Here is a 16,299-nt window from a genome sequence, read left to right on the forward strand (position 1 = left end):
TAGTATAAAATGCCATGCAGAGAGGGAAGAACTAAGTAATCACCAGAGAGAAAACAAAAACCCCAGAGAGGAAAAATAAATAGATCAATCAAGAGAGGATAGTTCGTAGTTCTAAATAGTCGGCAAACACTGCAAATCGTCGCACTATGCGGGCCCCAAGGGGTAAGGACTAACTAAACTATAACAAGATCGTCCAACCATAACGGCTTCGTCCGACAAAAAATTAACAAGACACTAACAAAAACTGGCGAAAGCCAACAAAAAAATAAACAAATACAAAAAACCCGAGCACGTAGTGCCCAAACTCTTGAGATCCAGGACTAGGTCCGGTTCGGAGACTTGAGGCCTAAGCAAACAATTTTAGTTTGGCGGATTATTTACTAGAGTATTACAGGAATAAAACGTGTCACACCATGTTGGAGATCTATTACCCAGGACTCCCACATGTAGAGCATTTGGCTGATAGTTGTGCCCCTATAGGGGGGAAAGGGATTATCTATAGCATTGTAGCGAGGAGGAGTGACTCCTTTTTTACTCGAGTTAATACACCTTGCTCTAATGAATTGTTACACCCAAACGTAATTCTAAGGGGTGAACATGTCTCACAGGCTAGGTTTAATTAAATTGCTTGCTTGCTTAAGAACTAAGTTCGATCCAGAGTATAGACGTGGCAAGAACTTCTAGCCCTATCTCTGAGTACTGACCATGAGTCCACCGTCATTTCCCGTCTTTGCGATCGAATATCGATCGACCGTTTTCATAGCTCACCTCAGATTAGAAGTTTTAGATTAGAATAGATAGAAAAATAGTTAAAATCCTTAGTACCAAAATTTATTTGTAATTGTAATACTAAAATTAATAGGTTTGGATTAAAATACATCAGTTTCAGATTTATGCTACTTCATTTTATATAAAAAATATAGAAATAATTTAAACAATAGAAACCCTGTAGTAAATATGTAATAAATCTATTATTAAATGGTTTTTAATATGAAAACTTTAACACTGTTGAACATAATTTTAACGTGGTGCTATGGCAAAGTCCACAACAACACCTGAAAATTATAATTAACGAATCAATACAAAATAAAGCTTATTGTGGCCTACCAAACTTTTAACGCCGTCTAGAATAATAAAATTAATAACCAAGTACATATTAACTCCTCCGACATCCACCGACGCGACGCTTGAAAATGAACGTCTCAATTTAATTTTAATAATAATTGTATAATACAAAACATAATTGGGTGTAATAAATAATTTATTTTATTTTAAAATAATTTATATTTGTTGCTTAATGCTAATAAATAACGTAAATTATATTTCATTGGGGTGAATGGTCCAGAAAAAATAGACGTTCTTTTTTTTGTGTAATATCAGAATTATCTGATGTTAGCGAAAGAGTTTTCTTCTAAGGAGTATTCTAACAAAACTACTTAATAATAAAGGAAGTTTATTTTGTTGGCAACTAAATATTGGGACATAGAAAGAATATTAATTTTTAAAACAAAGTAGCATTGCCCATATGGCTGACCATTATGGTTGCTCGAATTCGGTTGAGCGCTTACTGAATTGAGGATCTGCACTGTTCAGGGGACGAAATTCTCAACTGGTAAAAAGGACAAGGTTGTAGTTTGTTAAAAAATTTATTTTTTTCACATTTTAAGTTTGCCTTTGAGAGTAACGAAATTGTTAAATAAGTACTTAGTTAATAAAGTCACCAAAATTTATTATATTTAGATAGCAATGGAGAAACAGCAGGATATGGTGGGGTGAGATGTACTCATTTGTCCCCCATTTCGACTGAGCAAATATCATCATCATTTAGCTAATTGCGTCCACTGCTGGACATAGGATTCCTTCAGTTTGTTCCAATGTTCTTCACACAAAATCGATTGTAGCCAGTTTCCTGCTACTCTTCTTACATTATCGGTTTATCTAGCCAATGGTTGTCTCCGGCTTCTTTTGTAGTTTCTAGATTGGTTTAAAAACCATTCCATGATTGGTTCTGTTCACCGTCCATATTGTATTCTAGCTAAGTGCCTAACCCAGTTCTACTTAAGCACCGTGATTCTTTCGATGATGTTTTAAACTTCTGATCTTTGCCTGATCTGTTGGTTTGTGTGGTTTCGAGGGCTCACGCCCAGCATTGTACATTTCATGGCTCCCTGTGTAACTCTGAGTTTATTTCCTGATTTTTGCGTCAGTGTTAAAGTGTCTCCTCAATCACAAACGTCATTATCATCACTATCACCATCATCATCATCATCATAATCATCATTATCTTTATCATCATCATCATCATCATTATCATAATCATCATCATCATCATTATCATCGTCATCATCATCAACTCTATTTTGTCTTTACGTTCGTGTAATATCTGTTGTGGGATATTTGTTATTGTCTGTTTCATTTTATGTTATATTGTTTCAATGAGATGTAAGTCAGGACTGCTAGAAGGCCAGGAAAGGATATTTGTATTGTTGTTTGTGGTTCTGACCGTTTAAGTATAGTGTATTAAGTGCAGCTAGCAAAGTAAAACAAAGGCTGAACCCCTTGGTGAGTAGAAAACCGACGCAGGCGCCACGGCCCAATTCAACGGTCCGCTTATCCGATAAACTGGGGATGTTTAAAGTCCGATGTCTTGTTTCAATCTGTGTTTATTAGCATTTTTAAGGATAGAAATCCGTACCTAAAAATTCTAAGGGGTGGCCACAGGAAGCGAACCCTCAGATAAATCAAAATTTTAAAACAGTCGCCCAGCCTTGATACCAAATTGCGTATACAATTTCGCAAAATTTCGATTCCGATGAAGAAAACAGCAAATTGCCTAAGAATGTGTACAAAAATATAATGAGACAGAAAATAAAATTACAAAATTTGCACCAAAATATTTGTTAAAAGAAAAAAAATTAAGCATTCTACCTAATGAACTAAAATCTAAAGGTACACAGGCAGATTATGAAAGAGACCGAAAAATTGCTTAGAAAAATTGCTTGGAATTAAATGTTGATGATTTAGTACAAGTTTAGTTTTAATAGTTTGTTTCCGATGTAAAATAAGACTTGATGACTTATTTTTCCAGTTAATAACTGTACGTGATAATTTCTTCTTTTACAGTGGAGCTTTTTTTCAGTGACTTTGTCATTAATTTTTATTACTGCCATAAGAGACAAAATTTTAATATTAGATGAAATCTTTAAATGTTTCTTTTTGCAGGGAAACGTAATTGAGTTTGACATTAATAAAACTTTGCTGATTTGATTATTTTCTGAATGCTGGCTTTCTTTGGGATAGACAAGGAGAATAAATATTATATACTCAATTAAGGACCTTTTAAAAAAACATTTATTTTAAGATCATATAGAAATATAAAAATAACGATCGTGTACAATTTTTTATCTATTCCTCAGTACATAATAAAACTTAATTTTGTTATCTACTTTTTAAACCAAGTTATTTAATTTACTGTAAAAATTGTTCTAATTCACTTTTAAAAAAAACAAACAAAATTTTATTATGTGTGCCAATTATCTGATTTGTTAATTCAATTTTTTTTAATCAATTACTTTATGATATGAGTTTAAAAAACATTCATGGTACAAATACAACGCTTATTTCACAAATAATTTGACTGGCCTTTTTGATTTACTCTCTTCAATGTTTCCCGACGGAAACTGATTTAATCTCCGGATTGTGTTCCCGCAAAACTTTTCAATTCTCCAAACACGCGTGGCTCTGCTTCCTCCTTCCAAAACTGTTACACAAAACAGCACTTATTCAGACTCTCTCCAAAATTAAACCTCCTCCGACTTGTTTCAAAATAATAATAATGGCACTCTTTCAGCCAAATGGTTTTCCCTTTTCTACTGGTTATCTCGTACAAACTTTATATAAATTTTCTTTCTTTACTTACAAAGTTAGAAATCTCTTCAGACACAAGGAGTTTGGGATTCTCGACTTGGTCTTAATTCGCTTTCTACTATTTTGCTATTACCAACTTAACTCACAAACAACAACTTATACTTATTTTTCACACACCGATCTCAATCTGGACTTCTCGTTCTGGATGGTAAAAACACAATGATTGAAATTTCATGGTTCAATTTTCAAATCGACTGTCTTATTCTTCTACCCTCGTTCTTCCTAGCCAATCATACACATTCATTATTTCTACATATCTTCAAAATTTCCTATTTTTTAATTTTAAGAATTTTAGCGTGTTTTACCCACTTAGGTTTTTCCCTAAATTAACAGAAGATAATACCGATTAACCTTTCTCTTTTGTCTACAGGCAAATCAGTATTTGTAAAAGATAACATCTAATTCAGCCCAGCAGAGTTATTTAAGCACGGTGGAGAGCAGCTCACCAAGGTGATGCGAGAAATTGTTTGTAGAATTTGGTCTGAGGAGCAAATGCCTGAAGAATGGAGCTTAGGCTTAATTTGCCCGTTACACAAAAAGGGAAACCAACTGGAATGCAATAATTACTGCGGAATTACTCTCCTAAATACAGCATACAAGATATTGTCAAATATTTTGCACGAGAGATTAAAGCCTTATACTGAAATGTTTCTAGGAGAATATCAGGCGGGATTCAGGCGTGGACGTTCAACCATTTACCAGATCTTTACACTACGACAGATCCTCGAAAAAGCGCAAGAGTTTAACATAGATATGTATCATATTTTTGTCGATTTTAAAGCGGCATATGACAGTGTCTTAAGACCAAGTCTTTACAACGCTATGAATAAGTTAGGAATTCCAAAAAAACTCATATGTTTAATAAAAGTGACAATGGCGAAGATGCTATCAGCAGTAAAAATTCAAAACGACTCGTCAACCCCATTTCAAATACATAGGGGGTTAAGGCAGGGAGATGCGCTGGCGTGTCAGCTTTTTAATGTCGCCATAGAAAAAGTTGTATGAGACGCTAATTTAGATAGCAGGGGAACAATATTTAATAGATCAGTCCAAATTCTAGCATATGCAGACGACGTGGACATTATAACAAGAACTAGGGCGAGAACTGCGGAAATCCTAACCGTGCTAGTAGCAGCAGCAGAACGAATGGGGTTACAGATAAATCAAAATAAAACCAAATTCATGGCGACTAACACAAACACAAGAGCTGGAAATGTTGACACAAATTTAAACATCAATGACCAAAACTTCGAAGCAGTCAAAGAGTTCATATATCTAGGGACATCGGTTAACCCCAATAATAACACATCTGAGGAAATAAAAAGGCGAATAATAATTGCAAACAGGTGTTATCATGTTCTATCAAAGTACTTAGCTAACAAACGTCTATCTCAAAAAACTCGTATAAGGCTGTATAGAACACTGATAGTCCCCGTTCTCACATATGGATCAGAGGCATGGACGCTAACGAAAACAGATGAATCCGCTCTATCCATTTTTGAAAGAAAGGTGCTACGCAAGATATTCGGAGCGGTCTGTGAGAATGGAATATGGAGGCGTAGATATAACTTTGAACTGCAGAATATCTACAAGCATACGTTTGGTGGTAAAGATATTACCACTATAATTAAGCGAAACTGCCTGCAGTGGGCAGGACATGTAGCCCGGGCCCCTGAGGCAAACATAATAAAAAAGATTCTAACAGCGCAACCCGTGGGAATTAGAAGACGGGGTAGACCAAAGCTGAGGTGGATGGACAGGGTAACACAAGATGCCGAGAAGATCGGAGTCGGCAACTGGAAAATGCAAGCGAGGGACAGAATAGAATGGCGTAGAAAGCTTGAGAAGGTCGAGGCCCTCTAAGGGCTGTAGCACCAAGATGATGATGATGATGATAACATCTAATTCATAGCATTACCTCCAAAGAAAAATAATATACAAACCATTGTCTCTAAAACATTATTTTGAAATTCTTTTCTGATACAAAACCATGTATAATTATTTGTAAGATTTTAAAGAATATTTAATAGTTTCTGAATAACATCTAAATGTATTTCCTATACAAATTATTCTTACACATTCACATTCAGTAATAGAACGTTCTTCATACCGTTTGAACTTCACCGTTAAAGACATTTGATTTAAAATGGCATTTAATTATTACATTCATCAATTAAATCGTTTAAATTAAATAGACAAAACACGAAAATTTAAATCCTCTGTAATACAATATCATTGAAAATTTCGACAACCGTAAATATATATGACGGCAATCGCCACCGAAGCTGATTATTTGTGGCGCAACCACTTGTTGGATCTATCAGTAAATAAATCATCAGCCGATTATTTTTGCTCCATCAGACGCTTGTATCTGGTGGCTGTTTAGTTCAGATTTAAACCTCGTTCATGCACTACTCTTCATTTTAAACTCATTCGATGTATGTTGCAAAATGTATAGGATAATTTATAGCATATTAGGAGTTTATTATTCTCAAAGTATCTATTTTTGGGGTTTCTCGGACTTCGTTAACGATAGAACTTAATAGATAGGCCATTAAATCACGAGAAGAAATTGGTAGAATATTGTTTGTATTGTATGTCCTCAGGAAAGCAACACAGTTACTATAGGGGGGTAATATAAACGTTAACGTACATGCATTAAGGTACTTCGTTGCCAAATTCGAGAACAAATTTAAAATAAAATACATAATAATACTTAAAAACTTACAAAGCAGCTTATCAGACCCTAGGCACAGTATAAAGAGGTTCCACTCTGTATACTTTATAAGGAACCTCTTTATACTGTGCCCTAGGCAAATAAAAGAAAAGTGGTGAATACAAACTTAAATATTGGGACTGTCCAAAAACTTACATCGGTCAAACTGGTAGAACATTTAATAAACGAATAGCAGAACATAAAAGGAATTTCATTAATAGAAAAACATATTCTACATACGCACTTCACCTTTTAGATTATAATCATTCTTTTAATGACAAATTTCAAATTCTTTACATCCAAAATGAAGGTCTTAAGCTATGATTATTAGAATCTATGGAAATTAACAAATTAAAAATACATACATAATTCTAAATGACCAACTTAAGACAAAGATTTCTCTCCTCCTTAACCTATCCAATAAAAAACTATAAAGTGTAAACACATGCCAAAAATAGATCACTTGAGAAAGCACTCTGCTTTCAAAGAAGTCAACTAGCTCATAAGCTAACGTCTAAAGGTGAGAAACTATCGATAGTCCTAATGTAATTTAATGTAAATTAGAGGTTTCTATCGATAATTTCCCACCTCTACTACTTTCATCTCTTTTTATTTCACAACGTATTATGTTTTCTATCTTTTGCGTTATTTTGCCGGTTCTTAAGGCACTCATCACTGGATATAAGAAGTATTCATTTTTTTTTAAGAGCAAAGTATATTGGTACAAAATGTATTTTAGTTTAAAGACTAGGTTAAAAAAACAAACTTACTAACATACGAAAGTAATTTTAATAAAATGATTCGACCTCCACAGGAAGTTAAAATATTAATCATCGTACGAAGACGACTCGTCGGCTGATGAAGAGCTATCGCGATCACTATTATTTACATTGATAAGTAATGGTTCAACCGAAATGTCCACTCTTGTGTCTAAGTCCCACATTCTATCTTCTTCTTTTATAGTGTGTCTTATACAATTTTTCCAAGACTCAGGTGTGACATTTTGTATGGCAGTAGCTAACAAGCACTTCACCTCCTCCATTTTAAAACAGAGAAACAGTTGTAGTGATAAGATATAATAATAAATTTTGTGAGAGTTTTGAAAACAAACTTTTCAGTGTTTTATAAAATGAATTTCCAACAAGTAACTTTCGAATATCATCAATTATCACTTAAATAAAAGAAACTAAAAACTGGAAACTTTTGCTTTAAAAGTGATAAAAAAAATAAAAACTATAAGTACTATGGGAATCTGTGATACAACATTTGTATAGAACATGACAAAGACGAATAAACTACCCCTAAGAAGAAAGTTCACTCAACATAGAGCTCTGGTGGAACTCTTTTCATGTTATCTAGATCTAAGTGACCTAGTATGCCGGAGTATCTTCAAAAATTTCATAATTTTCGTAAAATTTTGTACTCATCTAGATATTTAGACCAATGCCCCTGTGAAATATTAATGTTTATTTTTTTGTTTTAGGTAAGTCGAAGCTTGGAGTAAATTTGTAAAGAATAAGATGACAAGTAAACAAAGAACTTAGCTGTCTTGTAAGTTATCAAACATTTTATTTTGATTTTTTAGTTTCTTTTCATTAATAAAACCATATTTTTTACCCTATCTTACTACGTTTTTTAGTATATTTTGTTGTTTTTGTTTAAATTTATACTAGTCTGTAGGTGAACACCTTGTTCCTTTGATCAAGTTTATCCTTACAAAGGTTTTGAACTCCTGGTCAAAGAAGGTTCTGAGGTAGTAGAGATATAGTATATGGAGTTAAAAAAGTATCCTGCTACACAAGATAAAGGAATTTCATTGCTTTTTACGCTATCTTTTTTTTCTGAAGTGCCAACTTTGGAAACTGATATTGACTTACCAATTGCAGAGCCTGTAATGTCAACTTTATCATTTGAAGCAACGACTTCCGGATTTGCAGCTGCAGTAGATAAATTTTTATTTTTTGAAAATTCCCCCGGACTGTTTTCAAAAAGGTGATATCGTCCGAAGATCGTCCATTTACTTGCCATTCATCTCACTGGTCTGATGAAGATGTATTACGATTTTTTCTTTTCCTTATAGTAAAAAACTTGGAAGCAAAAATGTATCTCTTTATATTTTTCTTTTTCTTATAGGTAAAGAACTTAGAAGCGAAGAAATATTTCTTTGTGGAGAAGTAGTTCTTGGTTCATAAATAGGATCTACGGTTTCATTTTCCACTATTAGTCAATCAGTTGTACACGATCGTTTAAATTTATAATCTGGGAATATGGTTGGATTAAAAGGACAGATGTATATTATCTCGAATCCACTGAGTCCGTTGTTAAGTGTGGCAGCTGTTCAATCAGATTTTCCAAACAAGCTAAGTGTATTGTACAAAGTTACGACTTTGCCAGGGTTTGTTTTAAGTCATAAAATAACTTCCTTATTAAAATACGCCATTAGGAACCTATCTTCAATTTAGCACTGTGTACGTTGTTGAAAATGGTTTAAGAACAGAATAAATGTCAGATTTTATGTATCGAAATTCGTTGTAAAGTTTGTTCCTTCGTTTGTAAGGGAATATTATTGCTGAAGAAATGAATTGCCCCGCAGCATTTACACAGAGAACAATGGTGCAATTGTATCTCCTTTCAGCGCTTGTTAAAAAGACCAACCAGTTTCTCCCCTTTATGTGCTACAATTTTGGGTAAGTTGCTAGGGGCCGTCTGGATACCAGACTCATCCATATTATGTATTCTTATAGAATTGATGTTATTTTTATTTTGTATTTTATCTAAAAGGGAAAAAAATTAAAGCCTCTTACTCTAGTGGCTGAGGTAGTCTCAGGAGTTCCAAAAGAAATCTCTGAATGTCTATTGAGAAAATCTTTAAACCAAGTTGTTCCAGCTGACTTTTTGTTTTTAGAAAACCTGTCTTTAATACCATTCCTCTCTGCAATCTCGGAGGCTATTTCACAAGTATTTTTCTTCGTCATGTCGAATAGTCGGTCTTTCACCTCTAAAAAATACTCCTTTAAGTAAGTCTCCAATTCTTTGGGCAATGTTGTACTGAATCGACCAAGGCTTTTCGAATAATCTGTTGCCTGAAAAAAAAGTACCGATAATGTTCTGACATCTACCTTACGTAAAGTAGTCTACATTTAGTTCACTTATCAATACATTATAATTTTTCGCTCTTTTTTTTAAGTACTTAAGAACAGCAACCATTATTTCTGCAAAGATGGTATACCTACATTTGATTATTATAAAAAATATTTCTGTATAAGTCAAAACTTTATTTTGTAGGCTAAGCAAGGGTAAAATGGTCCCCGGAGCCACAACATCGAGGAACCATTTTCTAATTTGCTTGAGTGACATCTGATAATTAGAGAAATTCCAACACATAAGTATGACATAAACAAAAAATGCCTTTTTAAACTACAATAAAAAAAAATCTACCTACTTTAATCAAAACGCCTAAAACACATTTTTTATAAGCACGAAATTAGCAGTATTACATGTGTTATATAGGCCATATTAAAACTAAACTATAATGCTTAGCACCTCTTCAGAGCTTCTTACATAAATAGCACTAGTAGTACTAAAAATAATAAAGAAAGCTAAACGGCGGTTTTATGAAAATTATGAGAAATATGTTAAGGGACCATTTTACCCGATTTTCTCCTACACTAAATCCTGATGAAGACATTAAAACTCCCGTACACAAATGTCAACAGAAGCATTTATGAAACTAAACCTATAATCTGCAATTCTCAGCTGATCAAATTGTCATGGTACTACTAATGCCTAAAAATCTTGGCACAGAATTCACAACAATAGGTACCATAATTTAAACTTACTATATAAAGAGTGGAAAACAATATTTATATCGTGTATAGTACACAATAATATTTGTTATTGTTGCAATCGACAAAAATCCGAATCAACTTGTCAACTGATATAAAATAGATAAACAGGAACCAAACGGGTACCGACTACACACATAAAACTCGGTATCACTTTACAAATGACTATCAGCAAAAGCGATGAGGTGACCCACAATGACCGTGGTGATGATGAAATTTCTAAACACGAACGAAAACCAAAATGGTGGCCGCTGCCGCTTTCTAGGAACCATATTGCGTCTAAAAAAATAAAATGCTTGTTCGTCATGTCGTGATTAGAGTGGGCTAATGAAAATAGAGATGGGCGACATACTAATTTGTTGGAACGTGTTTTTTGCAAATGGGTAATTTCTTTTAAAAAATTGTTCTTTAATTGTTCTTTCCCGTTGGAATTTGCAATGAAACATAAAACTGTAACATTTATTTTGGAAACATCTGTTAACAGTGTATACCTATGTCGAAAATTATTCTAAACGTCTGATTTTACAAGACGTCACCTAAGAGTGATTTAAACTATCTGTGTCACCATTCATAGACCAGAGAAATTAACAAATAAAAAGTTTTTTCGTGACTTGTTTTGATACAGGTATCTAACAGCTGGTTTTGATAAAGTTGTTGATAACAAAATGTAGATAATTAATAGAATATGTAAAATACTAAACGTCATTTGTTACTTGAAGTCCAAAAAATTATGTGGAAAAGTGACACAATTTTACTGAAAAAAACATAGAAAATCCTTTAAAATAAGAGTTTGGAAAGTTTTTTTTGAAAAATCGATTTGGCAGAGGCCAATTAGCCAGAATTCTTTGTGTTTGTTGTTAAAATCGACTGAATTTGAATTATTATTGATTTCAGATTCATAGTCAAAATTTTCTTGTTATCAGTTATCAATGTTAGTACTACATATACCTAAAAGAAATTTATTTTTTATTTGACTATTTCACTAGACTATTTTTAACTGATAAAACGTCATAGCAACGCCACGTTTCCTACCGACAACTCCGTTTCCAACTTCCTGCTGCCCATGATCTGTTACGAAGGTATCTGGTAATTTTATTGTTGTCAGTTTGACAAACGTCATTGAGGCATAATCAATTTTGGAGAGATATAATGAATCCAGACGAAATATCAAGATTTGCATAAAGAGTAGAGCAAAAAATTCAACCCTTTCACAGATATATCTTTCAAATATGCAACATTGGCCAAAGATACCAAGCGGAGGTAGCTTCAAAGTGTACAAGATAAAAGAAAACTCAGTTCAAAAGCATTATCCACGGAAGAACTATTAAAAATCATCCAAAGCTAGGACGAGGAAACCCCCGATGGAACACAAAAAAAGTTTTTTCACGTTTGCTCATTTGAAGGTACTTGTAGAGGAAATGAGACCGTCAACTGCAAGATTAACTTTTTGCAGAAGAAATTTGATGTTAGGGGAGAGTTTACGGGCCGAATTAAATACAGCAGCATTTTTTTCCAAAACAAATCAAGGCGGTTTGAAAGGTTTGGCAAGCAGCAAATGGCTGGTAAGAAATTCATCAAACGAAAATTTATGCCCAGTTAGATTATTTTTGAAATGAATGGAAAAAAGGAGACCAAGGAGTTTATCAGACAGACTCTTTCTTATCGTTCACCCCAACTGGAAGGATGGATCTTGGTTCAAAAACTGTCCACTTGATATCAACACCGTATCTAAGTGGACAAAAATGTCAGAGGAAAAAATTGATATAGACACAAAAAACATAAAATTACAAACCATTCTCATCGATCTTGAGCTGTATGCTGTATCAGCCTTGTTCAAGCAAGGTGTTTCTGAACAGAAGTTAATTAAATTGACGGGTCACTCAAATGCAAGCTCTCTAAATCCATATCTGCAGCTGGATTCTAGTCGTCACCAGAAGTTGATCGAATACTGAGAATATTAAGAATGGTAAAAACAGCTGGAAAAAATAGGAATGAAAGAATTCGCATGGATTTGTGGTAAAATGTATATGGCTAGACTGGGATACCCAAACAGTTGGAGGAAAAAGAGACTCATTAATTATGTAGTTCTCTACCATATAATCGGCCATTTTCATAAATAAAGGAAGGTTAGGGATATTCGCCATGAAATCATTGAAAATACAATCGCCGATTTGTTCTGGGTCTAAAAATGGCAAACCAAATAAATGGAGCAGCCACTTGATGGAATCTCCCCTCTTGTACATTGTTACCAAATCAAGTTTTTGGATTTTACCAAAACCAACTTTAAGTCAAGTCAATCCAATTAGCTTCGCAGATGGCTAAATGGCAATTACGGCCTTGTGAATCAAAATTATCCACAAGTCTTGATAGACTTAAAACGACAACCGCTTTTTCAGAGCAACGAATTAACTAAGTAAAGACCGTGACGAAGGTTTCCATGCGTTTGTCGGAAAGAATTTAAGAGACACTTAATGCCCATTTAATAAGCCGTGGATGGCAAATAATTGCAAGAAAAATTTTGGAGCATATTGAAATGTACCATCCATGTAATATATCTCTGCTTTCGCCAAGTAACGTACATTTTTAACATTGTCCACAATAATAATACTTTGTTGAGAATCGTTGTGCAACACAAAAAATTTTTTAACCGATGCGATACAACTAAAAAAAACCGTATAAAATCTACTCACCAGTTGTAGTCTGCAGCTTAGAATCCGAATGATCAGATGTTACGTTTTTTCTATCTTACTGTATGGCTGTGAAAGTTGGACAATGGACTCTGAAATAGAAAAAAGAATAGAACCCTTTGAGATGTATATATACAGACGAATGTTAAGAATTCCATGGGTACGAAAAGTTAATAATGTTGAGGTACTTCGTCGCATATGTAAACAAAAAGAATTACTAAGAATAATCAAAGAGAGGAAAATGTCATGTGTATTGGGTCATGTGTTGAGAGGCGAAAGATATGAATTACTTCAAGTTATACTGGAAGGAAAAGTATAGGGCAATAGGAAGAAGCCAGAACTCATGCCTGAAAGACCTGAGGAGATGGTTCGACCGCTCATCCGCAGAAATCTTTCGCGCAGCAGTTTCCAAAATTACAGTTACCATTTGGATCGCCAACCTCCGAAAGGAGACGACGACATGAGTCCACAAAAAGTAATTCGATTTTAGAGTCTTTCGCAATTATTGATAACCATCATTTAGAGACCGACCGAATGTGATTTTTTTGGCCGAAGCCGAAGCCGATGCCGAAGTTCGGCCTGTAGGATACCTTCGGTCGAAGCCGAAGCCGAAGGTGACTAAAAATATACCTATTATATGTTAAAAATTTAAATAATGTGCATTATATTTTTATTACCTGATAAGTGGTAAACAAAAATATGAAATTATGAGATAAAAAAGTCAAACACTTATACATTATTTGGTAATAGAAGCGATAATACAAATAAATAACATTAAAAAACATCAAAGTCGAAACATTTATAGTCAATGGTCGATGTTTTGCCATTTAGGTATCTAGTCAAAACACCAGTAATCGTGAGTTTTAACAAATACAATAAAATTATTATTATCAGAATTTTACTACGTGAGAAATATTCAAATGATGATCTTTGAGACATTTTGGCCTATTGTTAAAATTTATATCCTACCTACTACCTGACCTGAAAGTTTTAGTTAACGTAACCTGTAAAACGTTTTAGTTAAGGGTATAAAATAGGGTGTAAATATTATTCAAATTATCAAAGACTCGCCGAAGCATATTGTTCAGAGATTATTTCATTTCTATAGTATAGTAGTATAGCATACTGACAGAGCATTTTATAATTCCACCTTCGGCGAAACCTTCGGCTTTGTTTCGGCCGAAGCCGAATTTTGGCCGAAGGTTTAAATATTGGCCGAAGGTGGCCGAAGCCGATGCCGAAGCCGATTAATCGGTCGGTCTCTACCATCATTTTTCGTTCGCGTTGTCTCAGAACGTAATCAATGAGCATTCACTATCCATGTTGAAGAAATAAGGGAAAATCAAGAGATTTTTTTTTCGCATAGTTTTACGTAGTTATCAATAGAATTTTGCTGAATTCGCAAATAAAAACCAATTAATTGGATTTGTAATTTTATACATTTAGATTTTGAGAAGTAAAACAGATAATAAAGAATGAGATACAACCCAATAAGGCTCCGGGATTCGACCTCATAACGGGTAAGATCCTCCAGGAACTAACCAATGACTGTTACAGAATAATCACTATGATCTTCATTCTCATATATGATACTCATTCAAAAACCTGGTAAAGATCCAAAAGATGTCAACTCATACCGACCGATTAGTCTACTACCAGTCATCTCTAAGGTCTTCGAAAAACTTCTACTACGAAAAATCAAACCAATATTGGACGAAAAGTGTCTCATACCTGACCATCAATTCGGTTTTCGTAACCAACATGGTACAATAGAACAAGTTCACAGACTATACACAACAATAAGAAGTAGTCTCGAGAACAAGCAATATTGTACTGCAGCCTTTTTAGACGCCTCTCAAGCTTTTGACAAGGTGTGGCATAAAGGACTTCTGTACAAATTAAAGAAAAATTTACCTTACCCTTACTTTAAACTGCTTCAATCATACCTTACAGAAAGGAGATATCTGGTAAAATATAGTGAAGCCTATACAAAACTCTACCCCATCCTATCTGGTGTACCTCAGGGTAGTATGCTCGGACCGATTCTGTACCTGATATATACGGCTGACTTGCCAATAAGCAATAACCTAACGCTTGCAACATTCGCAGATGATACTGCTTTCTTGGCCTCTCATAGCAACCCAATAATAGCATCAGAGAGACTGCAACTACAAATGAATGGCTTAAACTCTGGAGAATTAGAGTAAACCCCTCAAAATCTACACAAATTACATTCACTCTAAGAAGAGGTACATGTCCACAAGTTAACCTCAATGGACATCCTTTGCCTCAAAAGCATGACGTAAAATACTTAGGTATTCACCTTGACAAACGTCTAACTTGGACCAAACATATATGGACGAAAAGGCTTCAATTGGGAATTTTATACAGATAACTTTACTGGATGTTGGGAAAAAACTCTTACCTATCGATTGACAACAAGCTGCTGATATACAATACAATAATAAAACCCATTTGGACATATGGCTCACAGCTCTGGGGTTCAGCTAGCAAATCTAATATGATAATACAAAGATTCCAGTCCAAAACTCTGAGAACAATCGCTAATGCACCTTGGTATATCTAGAATGATGCAATACATAGAGATCTTCAGGTACTAACAGTCTCTGAAGAGTGCAAAAAAACTTCTGAACAATATCAAAACAGGTTGCGGGTGCATCCTAATACCCTGGCACACAATCTTCTCAACAACCAACAAGCGAAGAGATTGAAGCGACATGACCCCTTGGACCTACCTTACCTATCCTGACAGAGCCTACAGCAGTGGGAGTTACGCCTTCAACAGCACCCAGCCATTGTGATCAGTGCCGCTTTTAGTGCTCGCGTATCAGTGTATGTGCGCATCCTACCGGTAAAAAGCCAATTTGTGTCGTGAGGATTTGGTCACTGGACCTTACATCTCTCTGTCATGTAAAGACAAAAAATTTTACTTATTGTTTTCACTGCAAAACAGATTGTAAAAATCTTAAATGTTAACAAAAAAAAAAAATTTAGATTTTGATTATTCTGTCAAATTACCAATCTTTAATGGTTTGCAATGGTTTTATGGTCTATACCTGCCACTGGGTGCAGGTAGGCCAGTGATGAATTTACCAATCTCTCG

The 16,299-nt window shown here is 34.3% G+C and overlaps 1 protein-coding gene across 6 annotated transcripts in view; it reads left to right on the top strand.

The window, feature by feature from the left end:
• Nucleotides 1-16,299, top strand: part of LOC140449565 (mushroom body large-type Kenyon cell-specific protein 1-like) — a 477,667-nt gene that overhangs the window by 94,754 nt on the left and 366,614 nt on the right. The window lies entirely within an intron of this gene.

Source organism: Diabrotica undecimpunctata, chromosome 9 (genome assembly GCF_040954645.1).
Source record: "Diabrotica undecimpunctata isolate CICGRU chromosome 9, icDiaUnde3, whole genome shotgun sequence".
In the NCBI taxonomy this organism is placed as follows: Eukaryota; Metazoa; Arthropoda; class Insecta; order Coleoptera; family Chrysomelidae; genus Diabrotica; species Diabrotica undecimpunctata.